Source organism: Hemiscyllium ocellatum, chromosome 11, assembly GCF_020745735.1.
Source record: "Hemiscyllium ocellatum isolate sHemOce1 chromosome 11, sHemOce1.pat.X.cur, whole genome shotgun sequence".
NCBI classification, from domain to species: Eukaryota; Metazoa; Chordata; class Chondrichthyes; order Orectolobiformes; family Hemiscylliidae; genus Hemiscyllium; species Hemiscyllium ocellatum.
Window position 1 is genome coordinate 101,520,693 of NC_083411.1, and position 19,450 is coordinate 101,540,142.

Here is a 19,450-nt window from a genome sequence, read left to right on the forward strand (position 1 = left end):
ATTTATGACAGAATCAGAAGTATAGTGAGGACCATCTGACTTGAAGATTATTCGTCTTTTATGAGCATGTCTCTCAGAAGTACATTCTTACTCGGTAGTAACGAGTTACCAATTGACACCCATTATTGATTGTTAAAAACCTTGTCAATGTCACAACTCATCTTATCAATATTGACACTCCTACCTTACTAAACTCACCAAACAGCTTGATGTCAGGAAAACTCAACATAAAAAACACAGCAAATCCCTGGCAGATTCAGTTTGCAACTTGCCCTATTCAGTTATTGCCCATAAGGCACTGACCATATATACCCTATGACTGTAGATATTGGAATCCAATTTGTGCTAGCCTCTAAGAATCCTTATAGCTCATGTCCAATACACTTACAGAGAATTTCTTTGTGTCTGCACTTCAATGCTTCAATATATTACAGGCAGCAACTATAATTGTAATACAGCAGCAAGGATAGGGCACACAGACCCTGCTCATGGACCGGACCAGGCTACATCTCTAGACTATTTGCTTATGGTCATAATGCACACACGCTTTCACCCGACCTGGGTGCCCACAGCACCCCTTCCTTGCTTTTGTGCTTTGGCCCTTAGCTAAAGGTACCATGCTTATATTGCTACTCTCTTTGCATGCTGTTTAGCACAGACTCAAAGTCTGGAAACTTGTCATAGATGCTAACAGTCCTTCAGTCGAGGTGTCCCAGCGCAGTAATTTACGGGCAGTTTCCAATACCAGTCCAAATCCTGTCCAGGGGGAGACTAGCCAAATGATGGCAGCATAGAATTCATCTTGGCTTTTCCTGCCCTATTATGAGCTCTTTTCCTCATAGAATGAGCAAACAGCAGGTATCATGAAAGATGAAAGAGAGGCCAGAGCAGTAAATGTTGAAAGGTGAGTAATGTAAGGAGGGAAAGGATGCCACCGATTCCAGTCAGTGAGTTCAAGTGTCTACAGTCCATAGAGTGGGTCATGGTCAGTCCTGTGACTCCCTAGCACTAGTGGTTGTGATGGTGGTTATGGAGAGGGGGACATGGTGTTACGGCTGAAGCAGTTGGGGAAAGCATACACCCCCTACTAGTTATGGGTCTGGGCATTTCTCATTTAATGCCATCTGATCAAGTCGGTCAGGTAGGTGTACCACTGTCAGTTCATTGGGTCCATGCCACAAAACTGAGTGAAAAGAGAATGTGGAGAGGCATAGGCATCCGCTGCAGAATGGATGAGAAGTGAGATGTTAGTCTTCAGGACTACAGGGTTTGGGGAATGGAAGATTACAACTGAGAGGGACAGCAGCATTATGTGTGCGGGGATGGTGGGTAGGATGAAGCAGAAGTAGACATTGCAGGACGGGGTGTCATCCGTGGTTAGGAGCATCCATGGGTGCAAGAGGGGGCACTTGCTTTGGAAGCACAGAAATGTAGAGTATAGGAGCAGCAGTGTGTCACCTGCTGGAACCTGCTCCACCTTTCAATATGGTCATGGCTGATCTTTCAACTTAACATTCTGTTTCAACTTTCTGCCCAAACACTTCAATCCTGCTCCTCCGATGCTACCCGACCTTTTCCAGAGCCACCCTTTTCAACTTCAATTCCTTTCGCTCGAAGAACTATATCTAACTCCTTAGAACCATGTTTTGGCCTCAACTGCTTTCAACGGCAGTTGAAAGAGAATTCTATCGGCTGACCACTCTGTGGGTGAAGAACTATCTCCTCGTCCCAGTCCTAAAGGGCCTACTCTGTATGCTTTGACAGTGGCCCTAGTTCTGGAGGAGTCACCTCAATGTCAGGGCTTGGGTGTGAAAGGTAGACAGGGATAGGCTCATGCAGATGGGTTGGATGGGAAAGTCTGTGGGGTTTACAAGATGGGTTACAAGGAAGAAGATGTCTGGGGGTTCACCAATACTTTCAAGGCTGGAAGCTACTGATTGAAAAGCACTCCTTGTTTCCTTCCATCGCACTGCTCATCAAATCTGTGTAATGAGGAGAAGAATAGCTGTGAACATACTTTGTGTGGGCAGCATAAATGACTTGATCTGTGATAGAGAGGACTGAGGAGCCACTGATGCTAGAGCTTTTAAAGGGAAAGTCATTGCAATCAGATGCATGCACTGTACATGACACAGACCTGTAAGGTCCCTATACCTGGCACCACCCTGTCTCCTTGTGACAAAGTGGGTACCCTCCTCCACCCTTGTCTCCATGCATTCAGTAATGAGAACCAATGACTGGGGTGATGGGCCATACAGTGAGTACGTCTCTCCTATAGACCATATGGATGCTGAGCCTGGCTCCGTATGGCAACTGTGACCTGTGCCTGAAGTCAGACGGTTAATTGAATAATTTTCTGCACTGCTATAGCTTCTGGGCAATGAGAACTATTGCATTCTATGTAACCACATGATTATATAGGCAGCACAGTGGCTCCATGGTTAATACTGCTGCCTCAGTGCCAGGGACCCGGGTTTGATTCCAGCCTTGGGTAACTGTCTGTGTGGAGTTTGCACATTCTCCTCATGTCTGAGTGGGTTTCTTCCGGCTGCTCTGGTTTCCTTCCAGTGTTGCATTGGCTATGGTTAATATGGGATTATGGGGATAGCATAGAGGAGCGGGATGTTCTTCAGAAGGTCAGTACAGACTTGATGGGTTGAATGGCCTCTATCTGAACTTTCAGGATTCTATCATTCTGTAACTGCTTCCTTCTCCTGTTGTTCTCTTTGCATGTGAATGAAGTCTCTGATTGCTGAAAGAATTGAGTCCTCTCCCTCCTGGGCCTGAGCAAAATACCTGGTCTCTGACAGTCCTCTGAGGGACAGCAGTCTGGGGCACTTCCTCCTTGACCAGCTGCAGTGCTGTCACAGTGAGGTAATCACCAGCCTGTAGTCCCATATGCTCAAATCCTAATGACTGCACCAAAATGTCAGTATCTGAGCTGGTGAGAGGTGTAGGAGCCAGACCCATGGATACTTCCTCTGAGGTCTTGGTACTTGAGATCTCTGAGGTCCTGACAGTGGCTTTTCGGGGAGTAGGCTGTTTCTCCTCAAAAGTTGTACTTCTGAGACACAAAACAGAGAAGACCTCACAGAATCATGGAATGAGACAATGTAGTAAAAGCCCATTGGCCCATTGAATCTGTAACACCAAAAAGACACGACTGACTAGTCCCACTTTCCTGCATGCTACTTCATCCAAGTACTTTTTAAACTTCGCGACGCCCTGCTTCAGCTACCCTCCCAGCCAGTAGGTGTAGAAAAGGGCCTCAAATCTCTCTTTAAATCTCATGCCTCTCAATTTAAAAGTATATCCCCTTGTTCTATTTAAAACATTCCTACAAGTTTTTTTATTGAAACTATTTTTCTCATCAACCTGTTCAGAGATGTTATTGCACACCTCTGGAGCATGTAGGACTTGAACCCCAGCCTCCTGGACCAGGATAGGGATACTACCACTATGTCATACTAGGACTTCCATGTTCTTGACCCTTCAACTAAGATGGACAACTGTTTTCTATACCCCATCCATGCCCCTCATGGTCTAATACATCTCAGTCAGGTCCCCTGTCAACCTTCTCTACTCCAAAGGAAACAAGCTGGCTTATCCAGCCTCACTTCATGGCTTCATAGCCTGTGTTTAGAAATAGTTTGTAATGAATGAGACTGACAGCATGAAATGTTCATTTGCATTGGGATGAAGAGTGAAATTTATTTGGTTGCTGGGACAAACTGGTCATCCTTACCGAAGTAGTCCCTATCTTTTCCTGCAACGACTAGAATTTTGTCCTGATAGGGGTTGAAGAGCTGAATGTCAGACACCTCCCACCCAAATGGTTTCATTCTATCCTGGTATGGGCTGTCTTCTTCTGTAATGAGAGAAAGGGAGGGATTGAGTGTGATGAAAGTAGGTGCTGTGGCTGTTAGTGCTGATGTGGGCACTGAACCTTAAAAACTGGTATGGCTTTTTTTAAAAAGATTGTGTCTTTAATTTTCTGTATTTTTGATTATGGAATGAAATTGGAAAATAACTGTTTTAAAAACCAAGGATGGTTGAGATTTTGGTTTTGAAACCAAATAAATGAACACTCATTGTAAGCTAAGTTTGCACAGATGCATGTTTAAGTAATAGTTTAAGTGTAGTATGCAGACAAGCTGATGCCAAGGACTCAATAGAAATGGAAATTCAGCCAGCAACAAGCAGCTGATTGGTCTGGAAACTAATGACCAGTTATCAATAAAAAAGGCTTTTTGCCTGCTGACAATCATATGATTGGCTCCCAGGTAGGCGAACAGTTAGCCTGTAAACAAGATAGTGCATAGCAATCCAATCTCGATTTATTCAGGAGCTGTCATTGTTCTTTACAGTAAAAAAACACTTTAACCTCGAGGAAAACAAACAGTGTACTATTCCCTCAGCACTTGCTGTAAGCTGTGTGACTTTTTACTAATGAGTCAGAGACATTTTTAAGGTTGAACAAGTCACCCTATGCCTCCCGCAAACAAAATAAAGCATCCAGAGAAGAAAGATTGAGAAACAATTCTGATCAGTATGAGAATCATCTCAACAAATTCTGTGACCAGGGACAACACAGCTGCCTTCTCAGTCTTTTCCTCCACCCGAACACCCATCTTTTTTTCTCCTATCTATGCCTGTCTGAATGTAGCTCGAGGAAGAGCGTATAAAGGTCAGCGTTTCAACTAATAGAGTTCTCTGGTGATAGTTCATAATTGTTTCCTGTAGTTAGAGCCTATTTATTTGAAATAAATAATAACTCTTGTCACATACAGAAATCTGGTCTATTCTTTATAGCAATCTGGGTCTTGAAATCAGATATGTTGGGTAATTCTGTGTACTGCTTAAAAATCTTTAACTTTTATGTTGATTCCAGTTATAATGGGGCTTGATATCCAGTGCGGCACTCCAATATGACATAACAAGTTTTCTAAGGTTATGAGGTGGTAGCACAGAGGGCATGCAAAGTTATTGGTGTGTGAGGTAGATAAGGGAATGCATTGCAGGTAATAGTGAGAGTGGCAGAGCATGAAACCTGGTGAGAGATGGATGCAATAACAGGGTTAGAGTGAGAGTGAGGTACTAGAGAGAAGTATATGGCACTTACTCTTGTGCTGCACTGTTTTGATGAAGGGTAACTGAACTTAAAGCATTAATTCTGTTTTTTTCTCTACAGATGCTACCAGACCTGCTGAGTTTCTCCAGTACTTTCTGTGTTTCATTTCAGTTCTACAGTGTCTAAAGTTATTTGTTTTATTTTAAATGCCCCCAGACATCAGAATCAGTTGGAATACATCATAACTTGGGAGAAATAAACAGAGATCGTGCAAAATAGAACAGATTTCTAGAAGAGGGAGAAGGAGGAGGATTTTGTATTAACCCAAGGTATTTAGTTAGAGATGCACCTTCTCAAACCTCAGCAAGGAGCATACTCTTAGATATCTGAGTTTCACTCATAGTCACCTCACTGAGTTGTCACCTATGACAGAAAAACTACAGCAACAGAGCTGGGTGAGACATTACCATGGTTGTGAGGGTGGAACACAATTACAAACATTTCTGCGTCAGAGTTCTTTTAGGCTGGAGCTGGAGATATTTGCAGCATCTTGGAGCCTTGGTCTATTGTGACATAAAGGAAGTGACTGAATCTCTTTTCATTGAGAGATAATTATTTCTCATTGAATGTTAACCATATTTCATTCTCTCTTGCATGTCAACTTTCTCTTATATCAGAATCTAAATCCATTCCCTTAACATTCTGTTGATATGTAACAATAGATAATGAGTTATGCAGGTCAATATCCAGCATCCTAGTAGGTGTAATTCCTTCATTTCGCCACAGTTGGCTGTGTCACAGTAGTCCAAAAGGTAATATTGGGTGCCAGGAGCTATTTGTTGATGGTATGACTGATGGCATTGATCCACACGTGTACGCAGCATGTATACACTGAATTCCATGGTCACCACACCAAATACAATGGAGCTGAAGGCCAGGATGCTGAAACAACAACTCCACTGCCTGGACTGCTCTTTAGGAATTCTGAATACTCAGGGTATTAAGATTTTGGGGGCTTTCTGCATGTTGCTCAAACCCACTATTTTGCAGGAACTGCCGTTGTCAGCAGCTGGGCAGCTGAGGAATGGAACATGAGGAGGAGGGTGCGGGGTGATGAAGGCAACAAAAATAAACACTTTCTGTCCAGGCTGTTTGTAAAGAACCCATCTAGAGCAATACCAGTAAGTGCTATTTCAATTCTCCATTTATTAACAGGCTCACATGTTACCTTCCACCCATCATTGACCACCCTGATGTCCATTTAGTCACAATGCTGACATAACACCTTCACAAAATAAAAATTTCAAGCCATATTTATAAATAAAATCACATGATGTAATGTTAAAAAATGTCAAGTAGTCATCCTGGTACATTTGTTCATTATCTGTTTTCCATGAACTTTTGATTAACTTAGATTACCTACAATGTGGAAACAGGCCATTTGGCCCAACAAGTCCACACCGACCCTCTGAAGAGTAACCCACCCAGACTCCTTCCCCTCCCCTATATTTAGCCCTGACGACTGCACCTAAACTATGGGCAATTTAGCATGACCAATTCTGTTGTGTGTTCACAGGTAGAATGTGCAAACTCCACACAGACAGTTGCCCGAGGCGGGAATCAAACTCGGGCCCCTGGCACTGTAAGGCAGTAATGGTAACCACTGAACCACCGTGCTGCCCCAAGAAATAAAGCTCTCCCAGGTGAGGTTTTGTCCTGTGCTCCTATGTAATGCTACCTCAGTGGCAGCAGCAAGGCTGGGGGAAGCCTGTTGATTTTCACTGATGAAAACTGCAGATGATCTTGCATCATTAACTCAAGTAGCTCTGGTTTTAGAAGAAATGCACAGGAAGACAAAGATGGCAGCAGTTTTGACTGACTGGCAATAGCAAGGGCACTGTGAAGCGAGAATGGGAGAATGAATACTGCCATCTGATTTGAGACATTGGTTGTCAGATGGTCCATTATGGTTAAGGTCATGTTTACTGAAATTGTGTCTGCTCAAAAGGATGCAAATCCCCATGCTCTTGGTGGATATAGATTTTCAGTGGTCATTTCCACCTCCTTCACCAAGGACTCCAATGCAATATTCAAAATCTTGGAGCCTGATCTCCCCTTGGAGGTGTAGGCTGGCTTAAAACGATGTCAGCTCCCTATCAGCTATACACATTTGCATGAAACAGAGCACCCAGGAGTTGAGGCTTAAGCAATGCAATGTTGGTCCAGTGCAGTCATAGAACATAGAACATAGAAGGATACAGCGCAGTACAGGCCCTTCGGCCCTCGATGTTGCGCCGACCGAGTCCTACCTAACCTATACTAGCCCAATAACTTCCAAATGCCTATCCAATGCCCGCTTAAATGAACATAAAGAAGGAGAGTTCACCACTGATACGGGCAGGGCATTCCATGAACTCACAACCCGCTGTGTGAAGAATCTACCCCTAACATCTGTCCTATACCTACCACCCCTTAATTTAAAGCTATGTCCCCTAGTAACACCTGACTCCATTAGCGGTAAAAGGTTCTTAGTATCTACCCTATCTAAACCCCTAATCATCTTATACACTTCTATCAGATCTCCCCTAAACCTTCTCTTCTCCAATGAGAACAGCCCCAAGTGCCTCAGCCTTTCCTCATAAGATTTTCCTACCATTCCAGGCAACATCCTGGTAAACCTCCTCTGCACTCGTTCTAAAGCTTCCACATCCTTCCTATAGTATGGCGACCAAAACTGCACACAATACTCCAGATGAGGCCTCACCAGAGTCTTATACAACTGCAACATGACCTCAGGACTCCAGAACTCAATTCCTCTGCCAATAAAGCCCAGTACACCATATGCCTTCCTCACAGCACTATTTACCTGGGTGGCAACTTTCAGAGATCTGTGTACATAGACACCAAGATCCCTCTGCTCATCCACACTACCAAGTAGCCTACCATTAGCCCAGTAATCCATCATCTTGTTATTCCTACCAAAGTGAACGACTTCGCACTTAGCTACATTGAATTCCATTTGCCACATTTCCGCCCAGCTCTGCAACTTATCTATATCCCGCTGTAACCTACCACTTCCTTCCTCACTATCCACAACTCCACCGACTTTCGTGTCATCCGCAAACTTGCTTACCCAGCTTTCAAGTCCTTCCTCTAGATCATTTATAAAGATAACAAAAAGCAATGGTCCCAAAACAGATCCTTGCGGTACACCGCTAGTAACTGCGCTCCAAGATGAACATAATCCATCAACTACTACCCTCTGTCTCCTTCCAGCCAGCCAATTCCTAATCCAAACCTCTAATGTATCCTCAATGCCATACCTCCGTAGTTTTAGCATTAGCCTACCATGGGGAACCTTATCGAACGCCTTACTAAAATCCATATACACAACATCTACTGCTTTACCCTCATCCACTTCCATAGTCACCTTCTCAAAGAACTCAATAAGGTTTGTGAGGCACGACCTGCCCTTCACAAAACCATGCTGGCTATCCCTGATCACGTTATTCCTACCCAGATGTTCATAAATCTTATCCCTTACCATTCTCTCTAAGACTTTGCCCACCACTGAAGTCAGACTCACTGGCCTATAGTTACTAGGGCTATCCCTACTCCCTTTCTTGAACAATGGGACCACATTCGCTATCCTCCAGTCCTCTGGTACTATTCCCGTTGACAATGACGACATAAAAATCCAGGCCAATGGCTCTGCTATCTCCTCCCTAGCTTCCCATAGGATCCTGGGGTAAATGCCATCAGGCCCAGGAGACTTATCTATATTCATCCTCTCCAATATTCCCAAAACCTCTTCCCTGCATATTTCCAGGGCATCCATTCTAATTATTTGTGATTCCATATTCACATCAGCAGTGTCCTGTTCCTGAGTGAATACTGATGAAAAGTACTGATTTAATGTCTCTCCAATCTCCTCCGCCTCCACACACAACTTCCCACTACTATCCTTGACTGGACCGATACCTACCCTAGTCATCCTTTTATTCTTGACATACCTATAGAAAGCCTTTGGGTTTTCCCTAATCCTACCAGCTAAAGACTTTTCATGTCCCCTTCTCGCTTTTCTTAGCTCCCTCTTTAGCTCCTTCCTGGCTACCTTATAACTCTCAATCGCCCCTACTGAACCTTCACGCCTCATCTTTACATATGCCGCCTTCTTCCCTTTCACAAGGGACTCCAATTCCTTACTAAACCACGGCTGCCTCACAAGGCCCTTTACACCATGCCTGATTGGTACATACCTATCGAGGACACACAGTAGCTGCTCCTTGAACAATCCCCACATCTCATTAGTGTTCTTCTCTTGAAGCCTGTTTTTCCAATCCACACAACCTAAGTCATGCCTCACTGCATCATAATTTCCCTGCCCCCAGCTATAGCTCTTGCCCTGCGGCGCACGATTATCCCTCTCCATCACTAAAGTAAAAGTCACCGAGTTGTGGTCACTGTCCCCGAAGTGCTCACCTACCTCCAAGTCTAACACCTGGCCTGGTTCATTACCTAGAACCAAATCCAATATAGCCTCCCCTCTTGTTGGCCTGTCGACACATTGTGTCAGGAAACCATCCTGCACACATTGTACAAACACCGACCCATCTAATGAACTCGAGCTATAGCTCTCCCAGTCAATATCTGGGAAGTTAAAGTCCCCCATAACAACCACCCTGCTACCTTCACTCTTTTCCTGAATCATCCTCGCAATATTATCCTCTACTTCTCTAGGACTATTAGGAGGCCTGTAGAAAACACCTAACAGGGTGACCTCACCTTTCCTATTTCTAACCTCAGCCCAAACTACCTCAGATGGCAAGTCCTCTTCCATCGTCCATTCCACTGCTGTGATACTGTCTTTGACAAGTAATGCCACGCCTCCCCCTTTTTTACCCCCATGTCTGATCCTACTAAAACATTTGAACCCTGGAACGTGCAACAGCCATTCTTGTCCCTGTTCTACCCACGTCTCTGTAATGGCCACAACATCGAAGTCCCAGGTACCAACCCACGCTGCAAGTTCACCTACCTTATTCCTTATACTTCTGGCATTGAAGTATACACACTTCAATCCACCTTTCTGGTTACAGGCACTCTCCTTAGAGATCGTTGCATTATTCCTAACCTCCCTACACTCAAGGTCCTGTACCCTAAAGCTACAGTCCTGGTTCCCATGCCCCCGCGGAGTTAGTTTAAACCCTCCCAAAGAGCACTAGCAAACCTCCCCCCAAGGACACTGGTGCCCCTCAGGTTCAGGTGTAGCCCATCCTTTTTACAGAGGTCCCACCTTCCCCAGAAAGGACCCCAGTTGTCCAGAAACCGGAATCCCTCCCTCCTGCACCATCCCTGTAGCCACGCATTTAACTGTTCTCTCTCCCTATTCCTCGACTCTCTTTCACCTGGCACGGGTAACAAACCAGAGACTACAACTCTGTTTGTTCTAACTCTGAGCTTCCAACCTAGCTCCCTGAAAGCCTGTCTGACATCCTCACCCTTCTTCCTACCTATATCGTTGGTGCCAACGTGGACCACGATCTGGGGCTGCTCCCCCTCCCCCTTAAGGACCCGGAAAACACGATCAGCGACATCACGTACCCTTGCACCTGGGAGGCAACATACCAAACGTGAGTCCCTGTCAGTCAGTCAAGGGAAAAGTGGGAATACAGCTGGGAAGTGACATGAACATCAGTAAGGGGTATGGTCAGGGATGTCTGGCTAATTTGTTCAAAGGATTGGATCACACTGAGGCCTAGGGACAAAAGTCAAGGGAGGTTATCGGGGTGGGGGCAGTGCTATGGGAAAGATACTGGGGAACTTAATCATGGGGAGTGGTGACACAATGCTGGGAGGTTGGATGCAGAGAGGGAGAGTGGAGTGATAATGACACTGAAGGAAGACAATTCAATAAATGGAGGAGGAAGATAGTAGAGAATGGAAGAAAAGTAGTCATGTGGGGGGGGGGGGGGCGGGGAAGCCATTGATGCTGAACAACACTGACTTCCAGAGGGAATAGTGCAGTACTGGACCTGATATGTCTGCCTGGGACTGGGGGAAGAGTGGGGAAAAATGGGCAAATGCACATGCAAGTAGATGAGCTGGGGGTCTTGGGGAGGTGTGAGGTCTATAGGGGCGATGAGAAGGGCCATCAGGAAAATAATGTTTATGTTTGGGTGTTCATCCAAATGATGAGATGGAAACCTGGAACTCACTGTCACTGTTGCCTTCTAGTGTCCTGTAAGTAACAAATGTGCAATAGAAATAAAATTGGCTGTGCCCACACCTGGAGATGGCAGGGTAAGGACTTAGCGCTGTGAGGAAGGGAGCTGTATGTTTGAGAAATGTGAGGCCCTTCAAAAGCCAACATCATTATACCCCCACCCATACACAGCCACAGCTCACACTACAAAGCTGAACTACACCCATAAGAAGTACATTCCTTATGACACTTAAGCATTAGTCTATTGTTTGCAGTTCAACACCTCTCCTCAAACACCTCTGTCCATTTCAAGCAGGATAACAATGGAGTCTCACTAATCCCTGAGTTGTAATAGTCATATCTGTGTAGCTGGAAAATTAGAACCTGCTTGTCAAAGTCTCAGCCGCTTGCGATTTACCCACTGCTTGCACATGATGAAGGGACAACACAGCCCATTGGCCTTGGAGATTGGATTGGGTCATCATGGGGCTACTTTTATCTTGGGGGCCCAGATATACTGAGTGTGTCCTTGCCTGAGTCCTCAGCTTGAACTCCCCTGGCAGGGTGGAGCTGGAAGGCCTAGCCATTTTTGGAGGGTGGCACCACTGTCTGATTTCTTCTTTGGTTCAGTACCGCTGGTACCACCTGTCCCTGGAGTGAGGCCAAACTTCCTTATTCCACTGTCACCTTACATTGGTGCTGAGCGACAGCTAGAGTAATGGAATGTACGTCCACTTGAAGATCCAGCAGACTTGAGAGTACTGAACATGGCTCTCCATAGCCATCATCAACCTGTCAATGGACACAGCCAATTGCATACCAGAAGAATCTTGGTCCCAACTACATTAAGACAGTACTTCACTCTTTGCGTTAGGTTACACAATAACCCCACGAATCTGTCTGTCGTCCCCATGTCTGCTTGTGTACTTTAATGAAATCATGAATTACCAATATAATGGTGTACTCTCCTTTCTGGGGCAGAGCCAGGTACTTTGGCTATTTCTACTTCAACCAGCTGTGGAGCTGTGGCAGGAAAGTGCTCACCTGGAGGTGCTCTCTACTCTAACTTAGCTAAGGTTTCCATCAAGGTGTCAGGATCTGAGTTGGCGGTGGATGGAGGAGGCAGTTTTGCCAGTGTTTCTTCTGAAGCATCCTTGTTCTGTTCCTCAGAGATGGAAGAGGATATGTTTGTCTTCTGAGGAGAGATTGAACAGTTTATGCCAATGTTTGCTCAAGTTTAGCTGAATTAGAGGAGATTTATTTGATAAGAGGAATTCACAAATAGAAGTCGAGCAGCTTTTTTCCACTTGTGGGGCAGTGTAGAATGGGAGGTCATAGTTTTGGGGTAAGGGACGGCAGATTGAAACAGAGATGAGGAGGAATTAATTCTTTTAAAATATCACAAATCTGTGGAATTCGCTATCTCAGAGTGTGGTGGATGTAGGGATGCAGAATACATTTAAAGAGGAGATGGATGGATTTTTCATGAGTAATGGTCGAAGGGTAATGGGAGCAAGTAGAAGTTAGAGTTGAGGCTGAGACAAGATCACATTGAATGGTGGAGCAGGCTACACAGTCGGCTTTTTTTTACATTGTTTTATTTTTATTTTGTGACATCACCATAAGGATTATTTTGTGTTCCTGCAGTTGACATCACTCTGTCTTATGATAGTTTGCCTGTTCATCAGGCATTAGAACCTGAAAAACATTGCAAATCTTATCTAGTGTGTTTAGAATTATTACTCTGAGCTTTCAAATTGCTTCTGCTTTTATAAGTGGCTTTAGCTCTGTGTCTAATGTGTGGAATTCCAGTACTTCAGTTTTATGATAGCTATGGGCTTTCAGATTAAGTTGTCTTTCAGGATGACTGGTGTTTCGTTATAAAGATTCAACTTTATCATCAAGAATTTCACTAAGAATGCTATCATATGTAACTTTACACACAACCGTGAAGCTCATAATGCTGAAGAAAATGGCATATGATTTTTGGCACTTTGTATTCAATTGACGCGGTTGTTCCACTGTCTTCATCACAGTATTTATAGACCATTTTTCTCTTTTAGTTGTGAATTTCCTAATTTACTTTAATGAATATATTGAATTGAAAACTTGTCCAATGTTTCTTAGAATCTTGCATGATTTGTTCGAATCTGTCTGACACCTTTGTAGCAATCATCTTTTTATCGTCCTATAAGCTTGTTTGTCTGCTTCACTGGTAAACATTTGCTTGGAAATTGATTTAGCTCCTTGCAGTTAAAATACTTTTTTCCACCCTCGACATACTTTGCAAATATTGCAGAAATCATCACGATAAAACAATGTGCCCTTTGATATTGATTTTTCTGTTGGTCCTTCTGTACATACTTGTTGCTTTTCTCTACATTGTTGTTTGTACTTGAACGGTATTGCCTGCTTTGTGACATATTACACAGGTCTGAGCTGCTTATCAACATAGTGCACAGTTCTGGGTTGCATCTTCACATAATGGAAAATCTCACCTGTTTTCCCAAGTATGCACTGTATTTGTTGATTTACAAACTGAGAGCCTCGACACATCTTTATAATATTTTCAAGGGTCAGATTTTCTTCTCTTTGTCATAGTAGGATCTCATATGCAGAAAATGATAATATCATTAATTAGCTCATTCTTTGCTTGCACAGATTTCTGTGACCTGAAATGCTGATGTTATATATTATTTAATGGATTCTTTTTCCTCTTGGACTCTAATATTGATTGTGCACTGTTTCCTTTGGTTCACAGTGTATGTTCATAACTTTGAAAATTCCCTTCTGTTCTTTCTGCTTTTCAGAGAGATTTAAAATAGAATAGATTTTGAAACAATCTTTTCCCAATGGTGACAAAAGTGTTGTGACTCCTAACTGTTTTGGCATGACCAACAAATGTGTTGTTATTTCATAATTCTATATTATACAGAGGAAATTCCAGTTTACTTCATATCACCTGTCATTTGAACAATGGACAGAACATCTGAGAATCTTGAAGAAATTATACATGTTGCCTGGTGATCCTCAAAGTCTTTGTTACAATGTATATCATATTAATGCAAGCTTTAAATAGTCACTATTATGCAATAAACATAGGCCAAATTTGAACAAAAATTAGCTGGGTCAATTCTGGTGAGCTTCATGAAGCGTTTATTTCCATAAACCTTAGTGAATATTCTCACTCTATTCTGCGCGCCTCACCGTTTTAGTTATGCACCATGTTGCTACGGTTCTTTACTCGTACCATTATCCCACTCACCAGAAGTGAACGTTTTTGCCACTGCTGGGACCTCCCGGGCATCTTGGTGTTGGTTCTATTTTTAAAATCAGATCAATGCATCTGGTCAGTTGCTGCCGACCAGCAGTCGCCCTTCACTGTATACATAGTGGGAAGGGAATGAAAAGAATGGTTTGTGAGGATACACAAATGATACAGCTGAAAGTGCATTTCAAATGCAGTGCACATTTGTAAATATGTTGCAATTTAAAAACCAAGCTACACGGGTTATCTATGTCATCACAGCTTAAAACCGTGTCTTAAGGAGGACCTGCTCTTTCCACAATGCTCAGTGTAGCCCACCATCTTCTCATTATCAATGTAGGGGCATCACATACTGGACAGCCTTTGAACATCCACTTTTATTCACCAACAGCAAAAGTGGAGAAAAGCAAACAAAGAAAATCTGCATTCATTTCTGGGGACACACACACAGGAGCTATTTACCTTTTGGCCAACTGCAAATTTAAAGTGTTCTGGACCAGACCAAATCCCCTGCAAACATATCAAGGAGATAGCCAAGACCCTAATATTTATCTTTTTAAGGGTAAATAAGATGTAATTAAATTGGCTACACTTCTTGATTTTAAGCAAAACACACTTAATTCCTATCCTCAGTTAAAAAACAGACAAAAGAAAGAAATATTGATATAATTTTAACTCTATTGGAGTTAACTCTATTAACTCTAATAGATTATTTAACTACTAAACAGCAACTGTTGCAATATAGTAACATTCCATAAACACACCCTTGGCAATGGCAAAATCAGTAATATATATTTTCACATGCAATTCTGTTAGCAGAAAGACATCCCAAGCTTTTATCTGTAAAAGAGACAGACGTATTGGTTTCTACAACCAACTTTAAAAAAAAACACAGCAACTGCGGAAAGCTAAATTAAAATCCTGGTTCTGTGCAGGCCTGACCCCACCCATTTATGCTGCTTTTATTGTTCCAACTTTAAAAAAAAATCTCGCAAGCTGTTTATTTTATTGGCTTAGAGGAGACATCTTAGCGCTTCTTCAAAAAGGAAACCAAGACAAAATACATCTCTTAAAGCCATAGCATCATCACACAATCAGTAAAAGATGGCTCCACCGAAACCAGATGAATTGGAAGCGGGTGTCAGTTAAGTTCTGTCTGGCTTGTACATAATTTTGCAGTGCTCAATCATGTTGAAGGTGATGTTCCACCCTGCTCAATATTGTCACCTTTCTCTTTGAAAAACTACTGCCAATCTTCCAGCTTTTCAGCACCCATCATATCACCTCTTTGCCTGCTCTAGTACAACATAGGGCTATGCTGCACACTGTCTGATTTAAGGGACCACATCTTTTTTTCATGGATTATAGATTAAAAATATGGAAAGGTCGACATTGTTTTTTAAAAAAGCAGGAATTGAAAAGGTTTGCTTGCAACTTTGGGAAAACAAATCAAGATATCTGGTGCATATGAACAATGTTATTTGAAAGACTTATGAATCGTAGCTGAGTTACCAAACTATGTAGGCTATTTGGAAGAAATTCACAGTAACCTCTGTGAAGAATATATAAAACAATTAGAGGATCCTTCTAAACTACTACAGTTAGCTGGTTAAGTAGTTAATCTTGCCAAGAACATATTTACACATCTAAGGTAACCTACTCAGACAGGTTATAGATCAAAAGTAGATATTGCTAAAGTAGCAAAAGTATCAAACCTGATATAATTCCTATTACTGAATCTAAAAGAGAAATTGTGAGATTTTGAGACAAAGATAGAAATTGCTAGAAAAGTTCAGCAGGTCTGGCAACATTTGTAGAGAGAAATCAGAGTTAACATTTCAGATCGAGTGACTCTTCCTCAGTTCTGAAGAGGTACACACATCGGCCTGTCATTTGGTTACCAGACTGATTCCTGTCATGGCAGGACTGACAAATAAAGAGAGGATGGATCAAATAAGATTGTATCCACTAGGGATCTCATAGAAATCTATAAAATTACAAGACTAAACTGTATGAATGCAGGCAGGATTTCCCGAACCAGGAGTCACAGTTTAAGCATATGCAGAAGACCATTTAGGGCTGAAATGAGGAAAAATTTCCTTATCCAGAGAGTAGCGAACCTGTGGAATTCTCTGCCACAGAAAGCTGTTGAAACCAAAATCTTATGTTTCTAACAAGAAGTTAGATATAATACTTAGGGCTAAAGGGATCAAGGGGTGTAGGAAGAAAGCAGGAACAGGATGCAGAGTCGGATGATCAACCATGATTATATTGAATGACAGAGAAAGCTCAAAGGGCCAAATGGCCTACTTCTGCTCCTATGTTTTATGTTTCTATGCTCCAGCCATTGGTCCAGTGGATGGAAGGCTTGGTGACAGGGCGATGAGATACTGGGCACGCATTCTAGGTGCCCTATCCTCTCCAGAACACATGGTATCACTAGACACACAGCCTGAAGAGGAAACAAATGCAGCCATCTCAGAAATCCCCACTCAGGATACCCCTCAGGCCCTCTACTTTCACCCTGCCTGCACTGCGATGACCCTTTGAAGCAGAAAAGGCTTAACTTGCCCCTGAAAAGATTGAACTCGGCGTGTCTGACCCATTAAGACACAAGTGACCTGCAGTCACCCAGAAAAACTTCCCAGGCCAACAGACCCCACTGCTGAGCTCACTCCCACTCCAATCCAGCTTCAGAATCAGGGAATATAGTAAAATGTAGTAGAAGGTAGAATAAGACAAATTATTTATGGCATCTTAGTGGCACAGGTGACAATGCACCTGTGATTTTTCATAAATGTCACTGATTTCATTATAAATGTGATTGTTTGTCTCTCTGTGTGTCATTGTTATATCATCAAGCATTACTTCATAGCCACACACAATGTTTGACAGATGGAGTTTGTGCTGAAAGCCTGCTGCATCATCTTGTAGAAAGAGGAACATGGTGGATGCAGCGTAATGTGTTGAGGACATCTTTGGCTCTCTTCATGCACCACCTCTATTCTTTCATACCCTCTGTGTCCAATAGTTTAGATGTGAATGAATCGTTCAGCAATATCTGTGGTGGGGAGGGAGACAATGTAGAGAATAGGCACCTTGCAGGCCTCAGTCCTGTACTGTTAATGGGTCTGTGTGCAATGTTCATGCCATTTCTTCAGTGGATATTGTAGCCCCCTCCCTCACAGGTAAAGACATTTGTCTCATCAGCTCTGAGTGTGGTCATAGCCATATTCTTTCTTATTGAGCACGTCCAATTTCCAGCATGATGGAAGGTGACAGTGAGCTCATCTTGTCACCTCACTGTGTCAGTTAACACCAAAACATTCAAATCCTTTCTTGGTAGTCCTGTCCATCAACCTCACAGGCTTAGTACTCCTCCAGTCTCCTACCCAATCTGGCTACATGTCAACACCTGTCCACACATTGTCCTCCAGCCACTGGCATTTGAGGTATCCATGCCAGCTGTGTTCATTCACTGATCCACGCTTGAAGTGAAGGTGTTGTTGAACATCTACACTACATGAACCACTTTCCATCAATATCTTACTCTTGGCAGGTCCTGTTAACTGTTTCCCAATTGTCAGTTTCTTTGGCCCCAGCTTACAACTGCCAGTCTCAAAGAATAGCTTGGCATGTCGCTTTTCAGTGGCTGTCCTTGCCAGTCCACCTTCCCTTCACACCTACCCAATGCCCCAAATCCCCATTCCCCTCAAATTCTATGGGCCAACAAACTGACTATGGCCTATTCCCTATAAAATCTAAATGGAGAGCGAGGACAAGAAGTGCCCAGACTCCTGACTAATGTGTGTATGTAGCATTGATTACATTAGCACTAGCCCCTGGATTGGCAGCCATGGAACGACAGGAACTTACCAAAAACAGCCCAATCGATGCCTCACTACGCCAATTCCCTGGATGGGTATGGGGTTGTGTGCCCTTGAGTTACTTTGCCAGGATGCTATTACAATGCAAGCGAGGTTTAAATAGTGCAGGCGTGCTTTGAACATTGCTTCAAATAGTATAGACTTGTTTTAACCATATAGATTAGTTGTTAACACTGTAGGCTTTCCTTAAATAGTCCCAGTTTAACAGTCATGGTTTAAATAATGTAAAGAACAAAGAACAAAGGAAATTCACAGCCAAGGAACAGGCCCTTCGGCCCTCTAAGCCTGTGCTGATCCAAATACACTGTCTAAACCTATTGCCCAATTTCTTGGCATCTGTATCCCTTGGCTCCCTCTGTCCAGATGCACCTTAAATGAATCTACTGTGCCTGCCTCTACCACCTCTGTTGGCAACGTGTTCCAGGCAACTACTACTCTCTGTGTAAAATACATTCCACGTGTATCCCACTTAAACTTTTCACCTCTCACCTTGAACGTGTGACCTCTCGTTATTGAATCCCTCACCCTGGGAAAAAGCTTATCTCTATCCACTCTGTCTATACCCTTCATGATTTTGATGACCTCAATCAAGCCCCCCCCCAATTTCCTTTTTTCTAATGAAAACAATCCTAACCTAGTCAGCCTCTCTTCATAGCCATCATCTTCCATACCAGGCAACATCCTCAAACCATCTCTGCACCCTCTCCAAAGCGTCCAATCCTTTCGGTAATGTGGCGACCAGAACTGTACACGGTATTCTAAATACGATCGAACCAATGTCTTGTACAATCTTAACATGACCTGCCAGCTCTTATACTCAATACCCCATCCGATGAAGGCAAGCATACCATATGCCTTCTTGACCACTCTATCCAACTGTGTAGCCACCTTCAGGGTACAATGGATCTGAACTCCCAGATCTCTCTGCTCATCAACTTTTCTCAAGGCTCTTCTGTTTACAGTATAGTTCGCTGTAGAATTAGACATCTTAAAATGCATCATCTCACATTTGCCTGGAT